The sequence below is a fragment of the Culex quinquefasciatus genome, chromosome 2, assembly GCF_015732765.1.
Source record: "Culex quinquefasciatus strain JHB chromosome 2, VPISU_Cqui_1.0_pri_paternal, whole genome shotgun sequence".
Classification (NCBI taxonomy): domain Eukaryota; kingdom Metazoa; phylum Arthropoda; class Insecta; order Diptera; family Culicidae; genus Culex; species Culex quinquefasciatus.
This window is the reverse complement of record NC_051862.1, coordinates 136596477-136617902: the sequence shown is the minus strand read 5'-3', so window position 1 is coordinate 136617902 and position 21426 is coordinate 136596477. Positions and strand designations below refer to the sequence as shown.

Sequence of the window (21426 nt, the reverse complement as noted above, 5' to 3'; positions counted from 1 at the left end):
GCAGACCTCTGCAATTCTTCATGACTTTCCGTATGGTGTAGTGAGTACACCTCAAAATCGTAAGTCATGGGTTCGAACCATTGTCGTGAAACTTTAAATTATGTTATTGGAATATCAAAACTATGTTCCTAAAACATTCTCAAAAATGTTGGTCAATAATGAGAAGGTCGAATTCTCCATTGAACAAACATGCCAATGAATTTGGTTAAGCCACACCCTCAATTTCCCCTGTGGAAATACATCGCACATTCATAATTGAAAGCTTAACCATTTTTTGATTGCCTAACAATTGGCGAAATTTAATAAAGGGCTTTTCAGGTGAGGATGACTCATGATCCACACCTGTACATAAGCTTAATTATTTGTCGCGCAACGCGAGTCGACGGGTAGAATTATTTATGCTTGCGTAAGCGCGCATGGTCAGAACTGTGGTGAGGTTCGAAAAATGGACAAATTTAATGATTTAAATTTGAGGTCGTTGCATTCCCCCACACTTACCAGCTAGATGTTTGTATTCTTGAAAAGCATTAAGAACATCTATCGAAAGTTATTTGTAGGTTGAATTAATATTCCCAAAGTTAATAATTTAAATTGTAATAAAATACTTTGCTTAAAATCATAAAAAAAAACTTAAATGGCTGGCTATAAAAAATTGATTTAAAAAATTGGTTCGGTTCATCTCCCCCACACTTATCAGCTAGATGATCGTCTGAAAGAAATGATCATCTATGGAAAGAACATTGTCGGGTGTAGTGATCGCGCGGTTTACAATTTGTTCTTCTTGTGCTTTCTTGTAAATTGCTTTATAATTATAATTGTTCTTTTGATTTTTCTACTTTAAAATTATTTTCATTACTCTTTTGATCTTCTGTCCTGTTAAATTACTTGAATTACTGTTTTGAACTTCTCTTGTAAAAATATTTTCATTGAAACTGATTTAAATAAACTTGCATTTGAAATTAATTTTCATTATCTCTCCTAAAAAAAAATCATTGCATTTTTCCCACTGTAAGCAAAATTTGTTGTTGTTGTAGAACTGTGTTGATCGGCTGGTTGTTTATCGTCGTCGTCTTCCATCAAAAATCGTCTTTATCGTGAGGCTATTCATTCCACAGTGACTTGGTCAATTGGTCAGTTTTCGAGGCTAAGGTGTTGAATTTCGTCGATTAGTGCAATTGTCGTTTCCATCATGAATTATGCTTCATAACCCAGCTGTGAGTTGACTATGGTCAGTTTTGAGAGTGCATTGACTTCTCATTTGCTGAGTATTGTGAATTGTTCGTAAATCCAGTATTTTTGTCCAAAATTGACTTTTCCAGTTGCTTTGCATCTTTGACAATCTCAAATTATTGACATCGGTTGATGTAATTCTTTTTTTCAAATGTTTAGGACGTGTTGTTGGTCCAAAATTGTCTTTTCGTGTAATTTGCAACTTTGGCTTTTGTAAATTAATGACATCGGATGATGTTATCATTTGTTTATCATGATTTTCTCCTTTCCAATAGTTTCAGACTGCAGTATGATTTCAACTCGCATTTTTGTTCCATATTGATGTTTCACATTTTTACTTCGCTTAATTCCACATTTCGATTGGGAATTTGTTTTACTAGAATTGCGCCTTAATTTGACTTGATCCTCATTGATATGACCTTTTACAACAACATCAACACCGTTACCTGTTCAACCTCCCGCATGACTTTGCCACTCACCATCTTGCCATCACAAACTTCTGCATACGAGCGCGTAGAACTTCTCAGCATACGAACGCGTCGATCATCTCAAGTCGTCTCGTCTCTCATATCTGCCATATTTTACTTCAGTTTCTAATTTTGTTTCTCCCACAAAAATGTCTTACTTGTTTTCTTTGTATGAACAATATTTTAAAATTTTCAGGAATCTATCAGTTCATTTCTGTGCAAAATTGAAATTCAAATTTACTTACAATCTTATAAATCTTGTAGATATTTTTATATGAAATCAGTTCTATTATTTTTAATACTTAAAAAAAATCAGTTCTAATTGACTATTATTTTTATACTTGAATAAAAAAATTACTCTTTAAAGTTTTTCATTGATCTATACATCCTATCACCTTGTCATTGCAATACTGCGCATGTTAGAATATCCTTTCTGTTATATCAACTTTTTATGAAACTTGTCTGTCACTTTGTGTTTTCAAATTTGTCAAACCCATTCAATAAATTTGTTTATTTGAGCAATTTGCAATAAAATGCTGAATTTGCAAGATAATTAGTTGGTTCAATTATCATTCTAATGATATCGTTCTGATTTTTTTTCTCTGAATTTTATCAGTTTAAAGGTGTTTTTCCCTTGAAGCATTATTTTATCCCTTGATTTTCCCTTGAAGCGTTATTTATCCATTCCCTTTAATTTTCATTTGACTATCCCCGTAAAGTGCAAATGCTTTGAAATGTTTTAACATATTGAATCCCCCCATGGATTACAACTGTTTTGAAGCTATATTCGACATAAAACTCTCCCCATAGAGTACAATTGTCTACTTTTTAATCCCTTTGGCGTTGCTTTATCAGTTTATATATCCCTAGATCGGAACTTTTACCATCCTTTCCGATCTTTTTAGATTCCCCACGATGTACTCACAAATTTTACCCTTTCTTGAGCTGTAGTCCATATTCGTCTTTGCAAGCGTCCTTGCTGATATTGTTGTCTTCTTGATTGTTTTCCAATGGTTTCCTGTAAATCCTTCGTATAAGCGTTTGACCTTCTGAAAATATATTCTTAATATTTTGTTAAGTAAATTATAAAACACATGTTTACATTCAACATTCATTCTGGGGCGCGCCTCCCTTGTCCAATTATTCTCACACACATTCTTACTTGCATACATGTTGTTTTTGAAACATTTAATAATCACACCATCTTCATTTGCTTGTCGTTGAAATTTCATTATTGTTCAGTCCGTTTGATTTGTATTTATTTGTAGTTAAAAATTGCGTCATTGTTTTTCTAATACCATGTTAACCCATTTTAGCTCAATTAAGTATATTCCCAAAATTGCAACCCAACAGCTTCTTAATTGTTTTAACGTGTTTCATCACTGCTTCATTATTATGTTTATATTTGATCATAATCGCTTCACGTGTTTTTCAAAAAAAATGTATAAAATCAGTACTGGTATTTTTCTTAATCTGTTTCTTGTTTAAACCCCATCGATTCAATCATTTATAAAAATTATCTTTCATCCCCAATTCATAACATTCTTGTTTGCGCATTTTTTTGATAATAATCATTCATATTTTGTTTAACTCAACATTAATTCATTTATCATATCAAATCTATTATATATTATTTTTTTCATGTTTATTTTTCTATATAAAAATCAGTATTTGTAACACATTTGTTTGATTCATTTAATTCTCTTGATAACACTCGTTTTTTTCTAATTCATCAATCATATCAATTCAATAAGTTTTTTTTTATTATTTTTTTTGTTCAATATACATAAATAATCCCGTGTTTAAAATAAAATTTTCATTCATTGTAGTCTTTTGATATTAATCGTTTATGATACTAAGTCATTCATTGCATAAATCGCTTATTTTTTTACTTTATTTTATTGGTACTGTAATTGTCACTTCAAAATATTTTTCTTGTATTGGATCATTTAATTTTAAATTATGTTAATTGTATATTGTTAAAAACATGTTAAATGTATTTTAATACGAGTAAATTCTGAACTATCATTTAGTGTTTTATGTTAATCATTATATTTTCTTAGTCTATTATTATGTACATCTTCAAATTTGTTTCCATTTTTAATAGTGGTCGTTTGATCGCTGTTAAATTTAACGATATCATAAGGGCCTCGCCACTTATTTTGTAACTTTTGACCAATTCCTGTTTGTACCATTTGTACCAAAACTCTATCTCCCCACATTGGTACCCAATCATTTGTCTTTTTGTCATAAATTTCCTTTCTCTTTTCTTTTGACAATATTAAGTTGTTTCTTGCAGTTTCATGAGCATCCTTGAATATATCTTTCATTGAACAAATATAGTCGTCATAATTTAAATCTGAATCATTGATTTTATAAATTGTGCTTGGTATAGTAGCTTTTCTTCCATACAAAAGTTCATAGGGAGAATATCCAGTTGATGAATTTTCTGTAGTGTTGTATTCAAACATAAAATATGGTATTAATTCATCCCAACATTGTGGATCTTTGCCAATAAAATTTCGTAAATAAACTTTCAACTCTCTATTTGATCTCTCTACTAAATTAGCTTGAGGATGATATGCACTTGTAACGATCTTTTTAATGTGTAATATTTTGCATGTATGTTGCAATAATTTGCTTACAAAGTTTGTACCTCGATCGGTTACAACTTCTTTAGGAGCTCCAAATTTACAAACAAAGTTTTCGACAAAAGTTCTAGCAACAGTAGTACTTTCTTGGTTTTCCATGGGAGCTACAATCAAAAATCTTGTTAAATCATCTTGTATCACAAGTCCACAATTATTTCCATTATTAGAAATTGGTAACATAACCACATCCATATAAATTTTATCAAAGGGTTCATACGATGTTGTCGTAATTTTCATTGGCATCTTATTTGCTGGCCATATTTTATTCTTTTGACAAGAATCACATTGCTTTACATAATTCAAAACATCTCTTCGCATATTTTCCCATGTAAATAAAGGACTCATTCTTTTAATCATTCGTTTACCTCCGACGTGACCACCCAACGGTGCGTCGTGAAAATCTTGAAGCACTTGATCTCTGTCTTCTGGCTTTACATAAATTCGTTCATTTTCTGTTGCATATAGTGTAAATGACTTTGAAAGTTTCGTTGCAAAAAATCGTAATAAGTTTAGTTCCAACTCTGTTTTAAATATTCTATGAGAAATAATTTGTATAACTGATGCATCTTTAGCAAAATCAGGAAAATCTTTAAAGCTTTTAAATAAACCATCGAAAAATTCTTCATTCTTAACTGCTGAACGATATGTTCCATTCAAAATTAAACCCCAAATTTTCTTTTGCGGGAATACAAATATATTTTCATTGGTGTAATCCTTAATACCATGTGGAAGGTCAATGTATTTACTCAATTCTTTGTGTACCGTAACACTGTTTAATATCATAAATGTAGCTTCGGCTTGTTCAAATGGTATAATATTTTTAGAAAATTTTAAAACGTTGAAATCGATATCTGTATCTTGGAAATCCTTGTAGGTAAATGTTTTATCGTTGTTATCATCGTCATTAATTAAATTTATGTCAATTTGTTGAAGTCCATTCATATTATTATTCCAATTAGTATTGTTTCTAGATGAGTTCTGTCTGTTTGGAGTATTTGTTGAGTTTTGATTATCTGAAATATTTTGTCTATTTTGTTTTGCTTGTTGACGAGTTGTAATTGCTACTAATTTTGATGCTTGTTTATCATCTGCATGATCTTCATCATTATTTAAACGTGAGAGAAAATCTGCAACCACATTGTCCTTTCCTTGCTTGTAACGAATTTCACATCCAATGCCTTGGATTTTCAAACGAAGCTTTGTCAAAGTTGGTGATGTTTCCTTCAAATGCCACAGAGCTACCAACGGTCTATGATCTGTGTAAACGATAAAATCTTGGTTATAAATAAAATGTTTGAAGTGGTCTACTGCCCAAACAATAGCAAGTAGTTCCTTTTCAATAGTAAAATAATTTCTCTCAGCCCCGATAAGCGCACGACTTGCGTAAGCGATGGGGTGATCATTTGACTTCTCATTAGTAAGAACTGCTCCGATAGCATAATCGCTAGCATCAGTTGTCAAAACAAATTTGTCATTGTAGTTCGGTCTAACTAAAACTGGTTCTGAAATTAAATAGTTTTTTAATTCTTCAAAAGCATTTTCACATTCTTCTGTCCAAATAAATTTCACATTTTTCTTTAATAATGCATTAAGTGGCTTACGTTTATCTGCAATGTTTGGAATAAATTTTCCATAAAAATTAACAGTTCCCAAAAATGATCTCACATTTTTAATCGTCTGCGGCCTTTTCATGTTTTTGATTGTATCAATATTTTCACTAGTTGGTCGAATACCTTCTTCATTAATAATATGACCCAAATATCTGACTTCTTTGTGTAAAATTTTACATTTTGATGGTTCAACTTTTAAATTATGTTCATGCAATGCATTCAAAACTTTATGTAAATTTTCATTGTGTTCTTCGATAGTTCTACCAAACACAATTATGTCATCCAAATATACAAACGCATTAACTGGTTGTATTTCGTAAATAAGTGTGAATGTAAATTTTTGAAATGTTGATGGACTATTTTTCAGTCCCATTGGCATTCTTAAAAATTCATAGTGTCCTAGAAATGTTGAAAAAGCGGTTTTCGCAGCATCCTTTGGGTTAATTGGGATTTGATAAAATCCTGATTTTAAGTCAATAGTTGAGAAATATCGAGCTTCTCCAATACTGTCCAAAATTTCGCTAATAAGCGGTATAGGGTACACAAATGGTTTAGTAATTGTATTTAGGTCTCGAAAATCCACTACAATTCTGTAGCGTTTGTTGCCTTCGGCGTCTAAGTCTTTCTTTGGGATGCATAATACCGGTGCATTCCACGGACTTTTACTTGGACGTATTATCCCTAACTTTAGCATTTCTTCCACTTGTTCTTCTACGTGTTTCTTGGTAGCTTCAGGAAATCTGTATTGTCTTTTATTAATTGGAATTTCAGTTGTTGTCTCTATATCGTGCATGGTTAAATTGGTATAAGTCAACTCGTCACCCTCTAAATAAAATATTTCATTAAAATCATTCAAAATATTATTAATTTCTTGATTGATATTACCTTTCAAGTGGTCTGTTTTAACCAATTCATAAATTTTTCTCATTCTTTGGTTGCCTGTAAGTTTCTCATGCTTCATGTTTTCAATCACATCATAATCCCGATCGTTTTCTAAATTCATCTCTTTTTGGTAATCTTGGTTATCATCATCAATTTCAATTTGATTGTCATAATACTCTTCAATGCATGGTTGAATTCTGCCATTGCAGCCATTGTCATAATCATAATTATTTTCATTATTTTCATCATAATTTGTATTAAAATTGTCATAACTATTTGCTTCAATACCTGCCATATTTACTTTGTTTATATTTTCAATGTCATTGTTTCTGAATAAATTGGTCATTTCATGATCATGATATTGCATATTATTTGTGTCAGGCGTTCGTAAAACTATGTTGTCGAAACTTTGACTAATATATAAGGTGTATTTCTTTAGAAAATGTGCTCCAAGAATTGCATCATCGGCGAAATGCTTCAAAATGTAGAATTTTTCCTCGTATTTTGAATTTCCAATCAATAAAATCATATTTACAGATCCTACTGTATCTTCTGCTATTCCATGAACCCCTCTAATGGAAATTCTATCGTTGAAATCAATGTTAGTTAAACGCATATTACTAACCACATCCCATCTTACAAAATTGTTACATGATGCGGAGTCAATAATAAATTTGTGAAATTTTGTTGGCCTTGTCAAGGTAGCAATATTTGCATAAAATATCGAATCATTATTGAAATTGATTTTTAATGTTTCATGTGGTGGAATGTATTCGTTAAATTGCAGTTTAAAATTATTTGGAATTTGATTTTTATTGCGTCGACTATTTGTATAAGTTCGTTCTAAAGTGCTCTTTGCAGTATTCGTTTTATAACATTCATAAAATTTGTTAGCTTGATAATTATTTCTTTGATAAAAATTTGTATTTTTATTGTACCTGAAATTTCTGAATTTTCTGTCAAAATTAAGGTTTGAATTTTCAGTACTAGCAAGTAACCTTTGTTCGAGAGTTCTTAAAGACTCTCTGTAAATTCGTTCATTTTCTAAAAATTCTAGCAAATTTTCGAACTTCATATGACGGTTATTCGTGGCAATTTCTTTGATTTCATTATTTATAATTCCAACTATAAAGTGGCTTTTTAAGCTATAAGCTGTAAATGAATTTTCATTGTAACTTTGATCAATTTTTATGATTTCGTATTTTATGTCGAGAACTCTACCTGCATATGATTTAAATGTTTCATCCCGTCCTTGTTTCAGAGTTTCAATTTGTTCAATTATACTACCAAAAGTAGTTTTGATACCAAACTCTCTAATTAAATTTGCCTTGGTTTCTTCCCAAGTGTTTGCATAAATTCGTTTAATACGAGCTGCTGCTTTAAATTTTAGTTTCATAAAAACAATATTTAAAAATTTACTCTGATCTTCGCCTTCAGGAATTTGATCAGCATAATAATCTGTTAACAGTAAAAATTGGTCCAGTGAGTCTAATGACCCATCAAATTCTGGAATAAGCTGGATTAAATCCGTCATCTCCAAATTCGCCATCTTTAACGGTGCACATCAACAAGAGCTTTTGTACCAAGATTTTTGTTACAGATATGTTAGTATTTTCGAAACTACGGGAACTATCAATATAATGTTTTATTCATCCCCTAAAGTACTGTCTACTAAGTGATTTACAACAAAATTTGCCTGTTTTTACAATCAGTTTTGTGCAGGATTGGGTCCGTAAGTTTGTCAATTTTGGCATAAGAAGACAACAACTTCCTTGGTTGCTGTGCACCCTTTTAAGCGTGTTTTTAACTATTTACATCAAATTACGGTATAACTTTTGTTTACTCACCCTAAACTGCCAGATTTCCATGGTCGTCTTCTTGGGTGTCCGATGTGGCTGATTTTCTTCTCCAGTTGGTCCAGATGATCTCGTCATTGTTGAATCCCTAGTGTTGTCCATCGTTGGCCGGTTTTGAAATTTTCGATGCTTCTGCCATTGGTCGAGCCCGTTTTGGTTCCATCTCGTACTGCTGCATATTTGCTTCCATCTTAGAACTCCTCACATAACATTTTCTTCAATTTAACGTTTTTTTTACACTATTTTAACTGTTTGTTACTTCGCGAAATCATTTTGTTCATTAACTTTCACACATAGTCACATTTTCAATTCTCGGTTTTGTCCAATCATAATGGCGTGTCCAAACACACACAGCGTTGCTTTCCGCTAGTCACCACCTGAACGGCCCGAGCGGTTTAGGCTTTCAGGATTTTTGTGATATTTACTTGTAGAGTCAAAACAGATCAGTAAACTTCACTTATTTGTGTATTACACTTATTAAAGATTACATTTTTATCGGTAACACTCTCAACTTTTACGCGCACGATCACATCACTCAACTTTTCGTTGCTAATTTCATTAAGACCTTCGTCGAGCCAATTCTCTACGTTGAAGCCAGACTTGTCCTCCAGACCTCTTCGCCGAGCCATGCCAGACCCGAACTCCTAAGTCCCGGGTGGACTCTTCACTGCGGCTAAGTCCCGACGGACTCTTCACGGCGGCTAAGTCCCGGCGGACTTCTCACGGCGGCTAAGTCCCGGCGGACTGCGGCCTCCACCGCTAAGTCCGGCTGGACTGGGGCCTCTGCTACTGGTGGCTGCTGGCGGGTCCGGCTGGTCTGGGGCTTCTTCAGGATCTGGAACTGGACTGGGCTTGAACTGGCTGGAACTGACTGGAACTAACTGGCTTCCTCAAGAATTTTGGGGTTTTTATAGTCAGTCCCCGAAAACTCTACTAAGTTTTGTTCTACTAAAAGTGGTCCGTTTCGATGAGAAGCATCGATGAACCTCATGAATTAAATTATGCAGACCTCTGCAATTCTTCATGACTTTCCGTATGGTGTAGTGAGTACACCTCAAAATCGTAAGTCATGGGTTCGAACCATTGTCGTGAAACTTTAAATTATGTTATTGGAATATCAAAACTATGTTCCTAAAACATTCTCAAAAATGTTGGTCAATAATGAGAAGGTCGAATTCTCCATTGAACAAACATGCCAATGAATTTGGTTAAGCCACACCCTCAATTTCCCCTGTGGAAATACATCGCACATTCATAATTGAAAGCTTAACCATTTTTTTGATTGCCTAACAATTGGCGAAATTTAATAAAGGGCTTTTCAGGTGAGGATGACTCATGATCCACACCTGTACATAAGCTTAATTATTTGTCGCGCAACGCGAGTCGACGGGTAGAATTATTTATGCTTGCGTAAGCGCGCATGGTCAGAACTGTGGTGAGGTTCGAAAAATGGACAAATTTAATGATTTAAATTTGAGGTCGTTGCAATATTACATCTGGGAAGGGGTACACCTTTTATGTCAGAAAAAAATTGTAATTTTACCACTTTTCTGTTGTAATGCCACTTTTTCAGTCTATATTGAGGTAAAATTACATCATAAAAGATGAAATATTCAACCTTCCAAAATTGCACCTTCCAAATTTACACAATTTTTTACTGTGTACCGGTGAGGCAGTGGGCGAGCTGTTTTTGAGTGAATTCACGCTACAACCGTTTTTCCGTTCGATTTGTCTACCTAGAAAATCCCTCTTTCAATCCACCTACAAGGGTCTCGATCCATTTTTAATGATTACGGCTCTTTTTGCGTTCGCATTTCCTTTGAGATTTTCTTTTGTGGAAAATCTCCCACGTCCAAAAGTGCTCACGTTCTGCTGGTGGTGTTGAGTTGAGGTCATTTTCGGGTCTTCTTCCTCCTCCACTTCTGCTCGTTAGACGAAATTATTGTTCCAGAGTGTTGGCTTTAAGCTTTTTATGGTCACTTGTCTGGTTGGACGGAATCCCCGGAAGGATACTCAAGAGAGATTGTTGGAAGATTCTACTTTTGATGACCGGGGAACTGATTAGAAGAATGTACATTATAAATCTTATCAAGTACGTTCAAAGTTTGTAAATAATTTCTTCAAAGAAATTTTTGTAAAAAATAGAAATTGAATCGTTCGAAAAGGTAGTACTAACCCTTGAATGCCCGCCAACAGGTCATTTTTGTTACACTCTAATGTTTATATCGTGATAAGTATGATAAGACCCTTCATTGAACTAGATGAGTCCTCATTGATTGAAAATCACCCGATTTCCGGGAACTACGCCCAAAGGCAATTAAGGCATTGCTCCCTTAATGCGTCAACTCGAGGATGATGAGGAGTACTTTTGCCCTGAAAGTAGGCTCCCGTTGGGCAAATGCTCAGACCAGCGTCATCAGTGTCATCCTCCTGCTGATGACGATTTAGCCGTTTGAGTATCCATTTCAATCGGTGGAAAAGGAGTCCCCAGAGTGTCATCAACCTGGATGCTTTTCTCCGGTGCGTACACTCTCGTTGAAAGTGGTGCGTCATTGGTTATGTGTGATGAAATTTAAGGGGTTACATACAAGACAATCGGTCAAATTACTAAGTGTTCTCCATGGATCTCATGAACGCTTAGATTGGAATTCAATCGGCAAAAGGGTCAACAATTTTCCTAGTAATCTCTCCAACATTGGACATGGCACTCCACAGGGAGTTATGATTGATGGTTGAAGTATTGGAGTTGATTCACTCTGCAGGGTTCCCTTTTATATTTACGCAGTCAATGATAGTGGAAGGTGCTGTTAGGTGTCGTAGAGAGTCTCCCATTTAAAATAGCTCAGTTGAGTATATGAAATACGTTTGAAAATTCTAGAATTTACTCAACAGCAAAAATACCAAACTCGAAATCTAGAGTTTTTTTTGAAAAGGTCCTATAAACTATTGTCTTTCATATGTTTATAGGAACTATTAAAAAAAACACTCTGGAAATGCATATTGTGGTTAGCCCCTGGCAAGTACAAGCATTTTGGTACATCCAGTTACGGTCACGCAAATTTTCGAAAAACCACTCACATACCATTTTCGAGTTTACGCTACCATCAAACGCAGATCTCTCACCGCAGGAAAAGTTTTTAACGGGAATGAACTGCCCCTGATCGCATAAATGTCCCATATGCATTTTCATCGATTTCGAGTTATTGATGCAGTTTGGTTCAAAATTGTCTGCTCTTTCGAAAGAGCCTATAACATCCAGTACTTTGTTCTAGAAATCAGGAGGAAATCCAGTTTTTTCGCGAAAACTTAACACGTAGCCTTATGTATGGGACAAACTTCAACTGCGTTTTTCTCAGCTTGCTGTTTTTGCATATGGGACATTTATGCGAACATGGGCAGTGAAGTTGGCTGCTGTTGATGTTCGGAAGTGTATTTATCCATAATAAAACACACTCACAACCACACGTAAGCGCTTGGAAACACCTTCATATAATTTCAAACTGTAAATTCACCATTAACCCTATACTGCCGATTTTTTTTAATTTTTCCCGTGTTTAGGAGGTTATTTTGAGCAACTTTTGTTCTACGAAAAACGTTACTTCTCTTGTTTTATTTTTTTCTTTGTTTTATTTTTAGTATTTTTATTTGCATTTATCTTGTTTAGTTTAGGTTTGTATTTTGTAGTGTTTGGTCTATTGTACCACCCAAAAACAAAACATTTTTTGCCTGTTTTTTATATTTTCTACTATAGAATGATACTATCTGCATTTAAATTGTAAAAAATGCGTAGAGGCATAGTCTGGTACACTACAAAAATTACTGCACACTTCTTTTTACTAAAAATAAAGGAAATATTAGTGAAAAACACAGCCAAAGTTGACCCTTGAAAAAGTGTCATTTTATCCCTGAAATTTCACATAATCCCTGAAATTTTCTTAATTTTCAAATGTTCTTCTTTCCCGTCCTTTTTAAAATTCAAAAATTGGTTGAAAAATTGATTTTTGGCGATTTTTTAAATCGAATCTCGTCTAGAGGCGGGGTAGGGTTGTAGGTTTATCTATCCTGCCGCTCCAATCTAGTCCGTCCCATATGTATTTTGGGCAAAAATGAGATAAACTTCACAATAGTCTTGTTTTTTCATGATATTTAAACCTATTGAATAAACAAGTAATGTTTGTTCTAAAAATTCCAAAATAAATATGACTTTCGTGCTGTCCCATATGCAGAATAAAGGCAAGTCAGTTCCCCATATAGAAATGTCTCGCAAAACGTTTGAGTGGATGCAGAATTGTTTAAATTTTACAGAGTATGTCTTTGTGAATACGTAAAGCTTGGAAATATCATTATCTGTTCATTTCTGAAGAAATATTTGAATATTGAAAACGCAATAATGCATACCTTTTTCCTTTTATTTCTTTTTCAAGGGAAAACCACGGATATAAAAAAATAAAATGCAAACCGTTATGGCTAATATCAACACCATACAATTGGTTCTATATTGTCTTGAATTAATAGGCTTGATCCTGGTCCTGGAAAAGATTCCACATCCGAAAAGCGGATTTTTTTAAAATTACTTTCTAGGGTTGAGTTAAGTTGAGATTTGCATTCATACGTCATTTGCCTCTGTATTATTTTATAAATTTCTGGTGTCGTTGCTGGTCATATTTTTGTATCTTGGAATTCTATAAAAATCTGAAATAAACAAATTTGTATCATTTGCTGACCTCTAATTACTTGAAAAACTACCAAAACAAACCTGGAAATGACAGTTGAACCAGGTTGAACCTCTGGTGTAAATGTTCAAGCCTACCTTGATACCATGACTGACCTGCCTTTATTTATGGACAAATAAAGTCAAGCCGGTCTCTTGTTGAAAATTCCACAAATTTGCCTTATAATTGGTAGTTTTTTAAATCAAATTTATGACAGTGGTGTTTTTTTAGACTGATATTGAAATAACTGTATAAAAAATTATGTAGAAATTGTTGGTTTAGATTGAGAAAAATGGTGAAACTTTTTTTGGGCTTCTCACAGCGTTATCTCAGCACTCACTTTTTACATATGGGACGGACTAGATTAGAGCGGCAGTATCAAACACGTGGAAAACATTTTTTGTTGAATGAATTCAATCTAGTTTTCTGCGTGGATTGTATTATATTCATCAACAAGAATTACCAGCATAACGTATTTACCAGTTATTTAAAAAAGGTTTGCGGAAAAATGATTTGATTAATTCAACCAGAGGAGTATGGAATTTTTAATTATTTTGAGATTTTTTTTTAAAAAACGCTTTCTTTTATTTTTTGACAGCATGTAATATTTATTTGACTCAGTGGTATTAGAAAGGAAATCGTGAAACGAATGATTTCAAAACAACCCCGTGGCCAGCTTAAGGCTCTGAAAGGCATCATTTCCGATCGGCCATTTGGCGGCCATGTTTGTTTTAGAAAAACATTCAAATTTTGACTCAGAATGTATAAATCAAAAAAATGTTTTTTTTGTATTGTTTGTAAAAGCATTTCAAATATCGTGAATATTTTTTCATTTCAATTCACTATTTTTGGACTCTGAATTCAGAACCATCATTGACAGTCATTGCCCCAAAAATGAATGACACCATCTAAGACCTTAAGATCCCCTTTTCCGGCAAATTTTCCGGAACGTTGTTAATTTATGCTTACCTCCAGGTCCTTGCACAGAGAGTGAAAAGCAGCTTAAAACTCAAAATGCTAAATGACTAAACATTTTCCCCTTAAAATGATTTCTTTTCAGTGCCAGTCTGACAATTGAACACACAACAAGTTTGGAATGAAAGTGAAATTTTTGGTTTTCGAGTCTCATCAAGCAAACGAACAACAAAGTCCTTTGAATAAATTGAAAAAGTTTGCTTTTATGTTGTCGAGTTGTTAAGGTATGCTAAGCAGCACATGCTCCAAGCTTGTCTTTGTGGTGCTAAAATAGGGATGGGAGAGTACATGTGTGGGTGACCCCATTGCCAAAAAAGTGATTATGAAATTCAAGTTATGAATGCATAAACTAACCTGGGGTACTGGAAAAATCTAAATTTGATGTAGAACAGCGGAGCTATGAATATATGTATTAGAATTATTTTTTGCTGTCTATAAAGTTATATCTAATCCCTACTTTCATTTCAAATTTCCGTATTGTTTGATCAAATTAAAAATTAAACAGCATAATTGCTACCTAATTATAACAATTATGATATGTACCCTACTTCAAAGCACAACTCGTAAACTATCAAATTACAATCTAATCGAATTGGTTGTTTGGAAAGTATTTCCCAAATCAAAATCAATTCAATAAAATCGAGATTCGCACACGAAAACACACGCACAATTACGATTGCGCAAATATTGCCACATCGAAAGATATATTTTCGCAATCATAAACGTTCAAAAGCGACTACCAAGCTGGTTATTATTATGCAACTCATCGACTGCATTAGCAAATCGTTTGTCATTGAAACCGTTCGCTTGGAGAGGGGGCTTGACCATTTGTAGTCCTGGCCGTGCATGCCGGTGGCCACATTCCACTATTCCAGGCACGCAGCTAAACTCTAAATTGATACCCCACTCGTGGTGGTTGGTGGGCCTCGGGGAAATGCACCAACAAACCAGATAGATGCAATTTGGGCCAGAAATAATCTGTTTCGTCAACATTTTGCTCTACGTTGGATGCTGCCAAGGATGGCAGGCTTCTCTATAAAAAAAATTAACTGTTGAAAATTTTGTGGACCCTTGTTAGTTATAAAAGTTCTATTTGGTTCACGAAAATCTTGCTCAGAAATCATAGCACTTCTGAAAGTAATTCATTTAAGTCGACTGGTTTACATCGATCATTTTTTCTCAAATATATATTTTTATATTTTTTTTTTCAAATTGCAGGTCCACAAAGAATTCCATCGATATGATATGTTCACCAACGATCTGCCGTAGGGGATGGCGCAATGCTTTTAGCAACGAACTTCGAACGGTCAAGCTGTGCAGTAGCGTGGCTCACGGATATATGAAAAAGACAAAAGTGTTTAATTTCGAACGCCTCAACCGGAATTTTGTAGCAATATGGCCCCAAAACATAGCCTGAAATTTTGAGCGCATTTGGTTAAGGTTTAGAACTTCCACCATTGACCTGAAGTTATAAAGAAATTTCAATAAATTTAATTTATTTATTTTCAACTTTTTAACTCTTCTTCGAGTATATTTTCCTATGCCCTATGAATTTTTCTCAAAGTAGTGGTTTCTTATAGGTTTCGATCCGGGGAACAACTTTGTAGAACATCACAAAGCGTTAGGAATTAATCCCGGAAAGATACAGGCAAATTTTTAGAGCACGTTAAAAAAAAAATTCCTGGCTCCAAAAAATATCCTGTATCTTTTCAGGATCAATTCCTAGCGCTTTGCGATGTTCTACAAAGTTGTTCCCCGGATCAAAAACTATAAGAAACTTGAGAATAAGAAAATTTGATTGGGTTTTGGGAAACTTTATCTAAAAAGAGGTTAAAAGTGAAAATTTCCCATAGTAAATCTTTAAAAGTTCCATACTAACTTCAGGTCAATGGTGGAAGTACTAAACCTTAACCAAATGCGCTCAAAGTTTCAGGCTATGCATAGCTATGTTCTGGGGCCATATTGCTACAAAAATCCGGTCGAGGCGTTTGGAATTGAACACTTTTGTCTTTTTCATATATCCGTGAGCCACGCTACTGTGCAGTGTGCCTATAGGCCTCCCGGGCAGTTGATCCGTATTAAATTAAGAGGCAGTATTTGTAAATATTGCTCGGTTTGTTCTAGAGGTCGTATCGAGGTGCTCCGATTTGGATGAAACTTTCAGCGTTTGTTTGTCTATACATGAGAAGAACTCATGCCAAATATGAGCCCTCTACGACAAAGGGAAGTGGGGTAAAACGGGCCTTGAAGTGTGAGGTCGAAAAAACATAAAAAATCTTCACATTGCTCGCATTTCCGTAAAACTTCATCAATCCCAACTCTCTTAGATGCATTCGAAAGGTATTTTAAAGCACTTCAAAATGTGCCATAGACATCCAAGATTGGTTCGACTTTTCCTCTTAGCTTTTGCAAATAACTGTCAAAAATGGATTATTTAAATCCTTAATATCTTTTTGCAACAGCCTCCAACACCCATACTCTCATAGGTCAAAAGATAGGTAATTTCATGGACTATAAGCCTACGGTATCAAATTTTTGGCCAATTGCAGTTTTTCTCATAGCTTTTCGATTTTGCTAAAACAAGCATTTTACAACGTTAGTTTTTGCCCTGTAGGCCAAGAAGTCGGCACTTTTTGGTCTCAATTTTGTCATATTCGGAATCCTGGGACAATTTAGAAGTAAGTTAGAAGTATTGGAGTTGTAATTTTGATTTAAAAAATAATTAAATAAAACATTTTTGAAAAAAGAAATAGATCTTATTTACCCTATGATCAATACGTCAATTGCTGTATCAAGTAGGCGAAAACTTGTTTTACCCCTAATCCAACAAATTGTAAAAAAATATTTTAATTCATTCTAAATGGCAATTTTTCTAATCAAATTTACAACTCCAATACTTCTAACTTACGTAAAATTGTCCCAGGATTCCGAATATGACAAAATTGAGACCAAAAAGTGTTGCTATGGCGGCCTACAGGGCAAAAACTATCTTGTAAAATGTTTGTTCTAGAAAAATCGAAAAACTATGAGAAAAACTGCAATTGGCCAAAAAGTTAATACCGCAGGCTTATAGTGCATGAAATTACCTATCTTTTGACCTATGGGAGTATGGGTGTTGGAGGCTGTTGCAAAAAGATATTAAGGTTTTAAAATAATCCATTTTTGACAGTTATTTGCAAAAGCTAAGAGAAAAAGTCGAACCAATCTTGGATGTCTAAGGCACATTTTGAAGTGCTTCAAAAGACCTTCCGAATGCATCTAAGAGAGTTGGAATTGATAAAGTTTTACGGAAATGCGAGCAATTTTAAGATTTTTTATGTTTTTTCGACCTCACACTTCAAGGCCCGTTTTACCCCACTTCCCTTTGTCGTAGAGGGCTCATATTTGGTATGAGTTTATCTCATGTATAGACAAACAAACGCTGAAAGTTTCATCCAAATCGGAGCACCTCGATACGACCTGTTACACATTGGTGAAAAACTCGCTCTTAAGTCCATGGAGCAGTGAAATAAACTGAAACTACATTGGAAAAAGCTTATACTTGGTTGAAACGGAAATAGGTTGAATCATGATTTTATCTTTATAAAATTTGAAATTAGATCGTCTTTATTCCAATTTTAGACAATTATTGACAATTTTACAATCTGCACAACCAAAAACAAATAAGAACAGTTCTAAAAAGTAGGGGAAATATACCCTTTCTAATCAAACACCTATCTTCGTCATATGGGGAGTTTGATGCTCGATTAAAGCTCCAAAAATACTATTTAGGCTATAAACTTACCAGCAACAGCACCGCCTCAAGTAAGCCATTTACTGGCCAAAAAGATCAAATTTAATGCGAATGCACTTTTGATCATAATTTCTATTTTGCGAGATCATTTCTCATCATTTTGGTGGCACACACATCCACACGCAAGATCAGAGGTTAACTGCTTAACTGCGCTAACGCTTTAGATATAAAATTGCTTCCAACTACCGGCAACATGTTCTTTTGCACATTAGTTAGTCACTCAATTGAAAAATAATCCCGAAAAATGTAAATAGGGGAAATAAACCCATTTTAAGCCTAATAAGCGGTCTTGTTTGAATGATGCTGGATAATCTGGAGTGTTCCTTGAAATTCAGTAAAACCAAGTACACCAACGAGTAGAGCAACTTTTTGTGAACATTTCTGTTTATTTTCACTTTTATTAAAAGTTATGCTATTCCTTTTACAAGCATTTTAAAAAAAATATTTCAAAAACGCATTCTAATCAGTTGTGTGCATTGGGCCACGCCCATTTTTCTATTTTCAGCTTAGTTCTTTTTTTCTTCCAACGCTCGTTTGGGTCTGCTTCGTGCTGCCAAAATTGATGAAATTTTGAGCGAACACTCACGAAAAGTAGCATTTATAGAGAAAGTTTCCTGGCAACACCACAAGCGCTGCTGGTGGTGTTGGTGGCCACCCTTTGTTCTTTATTTGCCTTCGCTTCTCGCTCGGTTTTCTTCAGCCTTCGTTTGGAATGGGTGGTCAAAATTGAAACGTCAAAAGACATAGCGCGTTTGTTTTTTTTGATGGTGCTTGCTAATTATTCACATTTTTCGGGATTATTTTTCAAGTTAGTGACTAAGTAATGGCGAAAGGAACATGTTGCCGGTAGTTGGAAGCAATTTTATATTTGAAGCGCTTTAAAATCGTTAGCGCAAGTGAAATGATATTGATGGCGACTTTCGTTAAGCAGTCAACCTCTGATCTTGCGTGTGGATGTGTGTGCCACCAAAATGATGAGAAATGGTCTCGCAAAATAGAAATTATGATCAAAAGTGCATTAAATTTGATTTTTTTTTTTTTTTATTTTGATTTTCTCTTCCATGTACATTCATTCAGTTAAAATATTATTGAGTGTCCAATCACAATCGATGACTTTTCACCTCAATTTTAAATACTAGCAACTTTCATTTATTCATGAAATATTGTAGCTTTCGCTATTCAGTGATTTTAAATGTAGGAGGTCCTACATGTACAAAAGGGAAAAGGGATACCTTAAAACTAACTTATAAACTATATAAAGAGCGGATCAATGCAGCTGAAGACTGCAATGATTTTTGTCGAAATGCATCAATTATCTTATTGGACATAACATCCAAAGTGTCAACTTCGGCTAATTGATGAAGTTCACTGGTGCTGAACCAGGGAGGAAGTTTCAGAATCATTTTCAGAATTTTGTTCTGAATCCTCTGAAGTTTTTTCTTCCTGGTTAAGCAACAGCTTGTCCAGATCGGCACAGCATAAAGCATGGCAGGTCTGAAAATTTGTTTATAAATTAACAGTTTATTCTTGAGACAAAGTCTAGAATTCCTGTTTATAAGTGGATACAAACATTTAATATATTTGTTACATTTAACCTGGATACTTTCAATGTGATCCTTGTAAGTAAGGTTTTGTCAAAAGCAAGTCCAAGATATTTCACTTGATCCTCCCACTTTAAATTTACCTCATTCATCTTTATAATGTGATGACTTTTGGTTTAAGAAAATCAGCCCTTGGTTTGTGAGGGAAAATAATAAGTTGAGTTTTTGCAGCATTTGGAGTAATTTTCCATTCTTTCAAATAAGAATTGAAAATATCCAAGCTTTTTGTAATCTTCTTGTGATGACACGAAGGCTTCTACCTTTGGCGGAGATGCTTGTATCATCAGCAAAAGTGATTTCTGACATCCTGGGGCAAATCAGGCAAGTCAGAAGTAAAAATATTGTATAAAATTGGACCCAAAATGCTTCCTTGAGGGACGCCAGCACGTACAGGTAGTTGATCAGATTTGCTGTTCTGATAACATACCTGTAGAGTACGATCCGTCAAATAATTTTGAATAATTTTCACGATGTAAATCGGAAAATTAAACCTTTTAAATTTCGCAATCAAACCTTTATGCCAAACACTGTCAAATGCTTTTTCTATGTCTAGAAGAGCAGCGCCAGTAGAATAGCCCTCAGATTTGTTGCTTCGAATTAAATTTGAAACTCTCAACAACTGATGAGTAGTTGAATGCCCAAGGCGAAATCCAAACTGCTCATCAGCGAAAATTGAATTTTCATTAATGTGCGTCATCATTCTATTAAGAATTATTCTTTCGAATAATTTACTAATAGATGAAAGCAAACTAATGGGCCGATAGCTTGAGGCTTCAGCAGGATTTTTATCCGGTTTCAAAATCGGAACTACTTTGGCATTTTTCCAACTACTGGGAAAGTATGCCAAATCAAAACATTTGTTGCAAATTTTGACCAAGCTACTTAAAGTTGCTTCAGGTAATTTTTTAATTAAAATGTAAAAAATGCCATCCTCACCAGGGGCTTTCATATTTTTAAATTTTTGATAATAGATTTTATTTCATTCAGATCCGTATTAAAAACATCATCTGATGAAAACTGTTGTTCAACAATATTCTGAAATTCTATTGAAATTTGATCTTCAATAGGACTCAAAACATTTAAGTTGAAATTATGAGCACTCTCAAACTGCTGAGCAAGTTTTTGAGCTTTCTCCCCATTAGTTAATAGAATATTATCACCATCTTTTAAAGAAGGGATTGGTTTTTGAGGTTTCTTAAGAACCTTTGAAAGTTTCCAAAAAGGTTTGGAATAAGGTTTAATTTGTTCGACATCTCTTGCGAACTTTTCATTTCGCAGGAGAGTGAATCTGTGGTCAATAACCTTTTGCAAATCTTTTGAATTCGCTTCAGTGCAGGATCACGAGAACGTTGATACTGTCTTCGGCGAACATTTTTCAGACGAATCAGAAGCTGAAGATCGTCATCAATAATGGGAGAATCAAATTTGACTTGGACTTTAGGAATAGCAATATTCCTAGCATCCAAAATTGCATTAGTTAAAGATTCCAAGGCTGAATCAATATCAGCTTTGGTTTCTAAAACAAAATCATGATTTAAATTGTTCTCAATATGATGCTGATACCTGTCCCAATTAGCTTTGTGGTAATTAAACACAGAACTATTGGGTCTGGTAACTGCTTCATGAGAAAGTGAAAAAGTTACTGGAAG

General features: G+C 34.2%; 1 long non-coding RNA gene across 1 annotated transcript; it reads right to left on the bottom strand.

The window, feature by feature from the left end:
• Positions 1-2591: 2591 nt before the first annotated feature.
• LOC119767032 lies at positions 2592-8877 on the bottom strand. Its single transcript, XR_005277281.1, has 2 exons — positions 8688-8877; positions 2592-2746 (listed from the first exon to the last, which is right to left on the bottom strand). It is a non-coding gene; the product is annotated as an uncharacterized LOC119767032 (long non-coding RNA).
• Positions 8878-21426: the final 12549 nt, after the last annotated feature.